Genomic DNA, 6,067 nt, shown 5'->3' with positions numbered 1-6,067 from the left:
TGTATTCATTTAATTTCAAAATATAATACAATCTAATTATTTTTTATTCGTATGACAAAATCTGCTAACAAAATATACATTTGTCTGAGAAAGACCAGCACGCACTTTATTTTTTTTATTAAAAAATAATTACATTTATATACCATCTTCAATTCCCCTTTCCTCCTCCTCCTCCTCCTGTGTTTGATCTAATAAAGAATCTTCAATAAATGTTGTTTTATTTATACACAACCATAAATATTTGAACATACCATTTGCAGATTCCTCCATTTTTGAAGCATAATTGTGGAATGTTTCTAGGAAAGGAATAAAGAATATTTTCACAAGTTATTTTTTAAATTTTAAGAAATTTTACCTTTAACAAATACCAAATCTGTTTCTTCGTTTATCTCTACATCTACTTTTAATGCTGCAAACAAGTTATTAAAACATGTTGTTAATTAATTGATCGTTTCTTTTACCACTGGTAGAAGATTGTGGAAAAGTATCCAAGATCTCAGTATCCCCTAAATGTATTTTCGATAATACATTTAGGAGACGATCTTCAGTGTCACTTAACTGTTTACTAGTTGCAGGGCCTCCACCAATTTTCATCAAGCTAGAGTGATATTCCCGACTTTTTCTTTTTGTATTCACCTTCCACTTGAGAAATATCTACGGGTATAAAAGTAATTATTTATATATACTTGTGAAGGTAGTTTATCGAATATAATATCATAAACTTATTGATTGCAAATAATATTAGAAATTCAATTTGGATATGGAAAAAGTGAAAGACTTACACTTTTTTTTTATTGTATAATGGCTTTGGCATAGCCAATTAGCCAGACTATTTGTGGTAATTACAATTTTTGATTTTATTACCTAAGCCTATTTCAAGGCATGACATGCGTTAAGTTGTTATTGCAAAATGGCAAAAAAAACCTTAAAACTGGTAATTTTTCAATATTACTCTTTTTTTTTAATCTAGGTCTTTGATTAGACTAATTAAAAATAATTTTATTTACCTACCTCCACTATTCCGCAGATTTCGGTGGTCCATTACGACGTGCATTTTCTTTTTCAGAAAATTGCTGCCACAACTTATTTAAGTATTTTATTTACTTCGTTGGGTTTTGTTTTCCCCGTCAGTAACACCATATTTTCTTCAACAAATGTTATTAAACTTTTATACTGCAATTTGGTGTTTTTTTTAATCGTTGAACCATTTTGTATACACAACAGACAAGACGAAAAGCAAAAATGAAATAATTCAAATGCACAAGAAGGACGCCACAGGCGAATTAGTTATTTCCAAATGGAAATGATTTGTGGTTCCAACAGGATCAAGGTCCTCCAGACTACGGCGTCGAGGTACGAAATTACTTAAAAATAACGTTTTCTCAGGTAGGTGGATAGGTAGAAGGGAATCTATGAAAGGGCCACCAAGGTTTCTAGATTTTACTCAGTTGGCCTTTTTTTATGGGGATAGTAGAAGAGCAAAATATATCAAAATCAACCAAATAATGTAGAAGAGTGGAAGGAACACATCAGAACGACAATTGCACAAATAACTCCTCTCTTGGTGGTAAATATATTTGTCATGACAGTTTATACCATTGTTGTCCATAAGTTTTAAAAATTTCGAGTGAAAATCATTAGGGCCAATTTCTTTGCCGTCTTTAGTACTTCTGATAACGTACTTTATTTTCTTGTTTGTAAATGGAGGTCCAGTTTCGTACCTGGTGTTTATCCCAAGACAATTTTTTGTGGTCTAAGGTATAAGACCTGTTTCAGTTACTTATGGTGTTGGCAAACAATTATCTCGCACTTGCAGAGAGTTTTTAAATCCAGTCTGTTTGAAAAGAAAGGTTTTTAACCAATGTGTTCTACCCGATCTCACATACGGTTAAGAAGCACTAACTATGACGAACAGAACAATAAATAAAATAACGCGCGATCAATGTTGGACATTACCATCAGAGATAAAGTATAAAACCTAAAAATAAGAAGAACAGGAGGTACAGATGCAGTTGAAAGAATAGACATATCCAATGGAGTTGGGCCGGACGTGTTGCCAGACGATAAACTGACTAGAAATATTCTGTAATGGCAACAAAAGAGACATATGACATTCAGCAGTGGACAAATATAAGCTAATTAATGATGATGATAAATTCCAGACCTGCTCGGCTGTCTACTCTACATGTTGCTCTTTCCACTACAGATGATATTTGAGTGAGCAATTCCCAGTGAGAACATCCGTGAGTTCGTTCTTCTGAAGCTTGAAAAGTATTTTTGCGTAGAGAGAAAAAAGTTGTAATAACATTTTCAGTTGTAACATTACTTGCCTTTGGTCTGTTTACCCTTAATCAACTTTTAAGTTGCTTAAGAGATTGTTTGCAGTTTCAAGGTTTCAAACTCTAAGGTAATAAATATTTTGGCTAGAATTGTTGCGTAACTATTTATCTAGGGCTATTATGATATCTCTTTCATTGTACGCTTAACATAATGTTAAGTTTTTAAATCGTTGTTTATCTTTGTTCTACTTGATTTCTTACTATGTGATCTGGAAAGTTTTGAGGTGATGTCAAGATAAATAATCGTCTTGGAGAAAGGTCAAAAAAGGTATTTATCACGACTCACTGCTTTTCAGTTGTTAAAACGGTCTCCTCGTTTCACCTAGCCTCAAGAGTCCTACAGAAACTCCACTTTATTTAACAAAATCAAACAAACTTATAAATTAAGGGAAATAATTATTTATTATTTACTAATATATACAATTTATTATTTAAAAAATATATATATAATTAATCAATAAGCATGCGCATGACAATTACAAAATGGTAAATAAAAAAAATCAAATATAATGACGTACTATTTTTACCTAATAAGGTATTATGATCTGCAACACTGAAGAAGTAAATATAATTTTAAATATTATTAGCAGAAATTTTACACACAATATAAAAAAAATAAACTAATTATTCACTACAACAATTTAAGATAACTGGTCAAAATTACGAGGATTAAATAAAGAATGTTTGACAAAGCTGTATTTTCAACTCTGCGTTGCCCGTGTGATGAGCGCGCCGCTCAGTATTTTGAGAAAATTGCGATAGCTTCAACCGTACAATCTGACAACCATTGAACAACTTAAGACTTGTTTTAAAAGTAGTAATGTTCTGGTAGTATTTATTACAGAGTAGCTTCACGCTATCTGCTGCTGTTTAAACTATAGCAATTGCGCGTGTGAGCGCAAGACACACTAAGAGAAATTCAGTTGTTTTAGTCTTGGCTCTAGATTGATCAATCAACAAATCAGGATCTCATGGGAAAGCAATGTTTCTACTGCGCGAAATATGGGCTAGTAAAGTCACAATGTTTTAAGCCTTTTAACTCTTGGAACTACAAGAGACCATTGTCTAGTTTGGATTGAAAGGAAACAGCCTTAGAGACGTTCAGGCTCAATCGCACAGATGGTAGTATCGCAACATTATCCGCTCAAGTAACTGCGTCAACCAAATGTCCGAACCTGCGGTTCTTCTAATGCTAAGCAGGATTACTATTGGAACAAGTTTTCATTAGGATAAAACTAACCTGGCTAATGACGGTCTAAACTCAGCTCAGGTTTCCTGTCTATAGGTGAACAGTGATAGGAAGAACTAATAGAAAAATCGAAAAGCGACGTCGCTATGAACGTTTGATTCCCACAAGCCAATTATCTCTGTAGGCTTCGCAGTAAATATGCATATCGAAACGTCAGGATCAAGTTAGCTTTTTTACATTTTGTTCTACCCGAGCTGGCCTTAGAACACCTGCGTTATTCTTTGACAGATGTACTGTCCCAGTCAAACTCCCCGTCTGGTAGTGTCCTCGAATCAAATCAGGCTGAAAGTAAGTTGACGCTCGAAAAGAAGCACACAAATGCCAGCCGGGTATCTGAAGGGCAAACCTTATTCTAACCACGAAACCGACAAATGGCACAATGCAAAGAAACGCCACTTCGTACTTTTGGCTCAAGATTACCGTGACACTCCCAGTGAGCGAATGCCTTACCGAGTAAGTAAATAAACGATCAACATGGATCTTGCAGATCAAAGACAAACTGCTTGCCTGTACCAATATATATCTATAGTGATATAGTTGATAGCTATCCACATCTCTGCGATGTTTTGGACAGTGATATAGTTGAAATTAAACCAATATTAGGTATTCTATATGGCAGGGACATACTATCTTGTCTAATTTATATACGCCATGGATGGAACTGCAACATCATTTTTTTTAGATTAGTTGTCTTAAAGAATCGCTTTTACCTGCTGCTTCGAACTTTGCGCTTTGAAGTTATAATCTGAACAAAAAGAAAAGATGTGGTCAGGCGGATATTTCAAATGTTTCAGGACAAGTGTCAGTCTTGTTTACGCTAAGTCAAAACTCAACAATTATGAAATATTGAAGGCTTTCCGCGGTATTAATATTGTTGACACTGGAAAACAGCCAAAAGGCCAATTTACAACTGAAAATTGCCCATGCGATAACTAGTTATCTCAATAATGATAATTTATCCTTTCTGATAAAGTATTTCCATTCAACGTATTAATTTTAATAGAAAGAGTTTGTAGTCGATGAGTCCAACGTTCGCCAGAGTGAACTGGTAAAAAATTTGTTAACGCGGGTAACGCAGGGTTAAGAAATATATTGATTCTGAATATTGTCTTATTTTACTGTGGTCTTATCGGGCCAGGACTTCTAAGATATAGTGTTTTATGGCTTTGATTTTTAAATATTTTTACTACTACAAACTCTCTTCAACGCTATACCTAAGGTACAGATAATATTGATTCAGTACTCATTTCTTTTTCCGAATAAGAATTTGCGGCATTAATCGACACGTGCCGAAACACTTGACATTTAAAAGTCAAAGTCATAAAACCCTATATTTGACTTGCACTATACACAGGGAATCATTATTCGCACCGTGCAGCTGAACAAGTATCGCCATCTATTGGTTATTATATCATCACCATAAGGTTTACACCATTGAAAACATTTATATATCTGTAGCAATAAAATCAAAAATTTGTAATTAATCGTAAATATTGTCTGTATGTTAATTATTTATATATAAATAACGTATTTATGTATTACAAATAGATTTGTTGACAGTTCAAAATTTGGATATTTTTACAAACACATAAGTTGGATTTATATTATAAACATTTTACTAGCTTATTATGTATATATTTTGAACAATAATATAGTACCAATTCATATATTTTATATTTATTATACCAATTTATATAATCACAGAGTTTATTTGTACTAAAAACGAGTTTAAGTAATTATTTTATTAATGATTTTTTGAGATCCTAACTCTAACCTTACTTTTGCGATTTTAAATGCAGATTTACTGTTGTAAATATATAAATTATATTTATATATTATTTGTATTAGTTAATACAAACCTAACGGTTTCTTAATATTGTTCTGAAGCTATTTTCTTGTGGCATTTTAAATTAATTACTATTTAAATGGGAATAAGCCACAATTAAAGGTTAAAATACGTTTATTTTGTATTTTGAGAACGATTTCCGAAGTGGAAATTGAAACGTCAATAAACGTATTTTAATCTTTAATTGTGGCTTATTCCCATTTAAATAGTAATTAATTTAAAATGCCACAAGAAAATAGCTTCAAAACAATACTAGTTAATACGTTGTAAAAATATATGGAATTTAATTTACAGTAATCATTACATAAATAAATAACATAAATCATTACTTCTTTCTATAAAAATTAGACCTTATAAAGATATAGCTGCAACCTACAGTTTACATTGATGCTTTTTATGATTTTGACTCGGAAATCGATAAAAATGCAACCACTTTTACTATTGCCGTAGCAGTTTGCTACAATAGACCCATATAACTTTGAAAAAGTGAAGAGTTTTAAATATCTCGGAGCAACAGTCACTGCAGATAACGATATCGCGGAAGAGATTACAGGAAGAATTCAGGCAGCAAACGGATGTATGTACAGCCTCCACAATACTATTAAATCTAAAAGCCTAACACGAACATCAAAA

This window comes from Diabrotica undecimpunctata, chromosome 6, assembly GCF_040954645.1.
Source record: "Diabrotica undecimpunctata isolate CICGRU chromosome 6, icDiaUnde3, whole genome shotgun sequence".
NCBI lineage: Eukaryota > Metazoa > Arthropoda > Insecta > Coleoptera > Chrysomelidae > Diabrotica > Diabrotica undecimpunctata.
The sequence above is the reverse complement of the archived record's forward strand: the minus strand, read 5'-3'. Positions refer to the sequence as shown.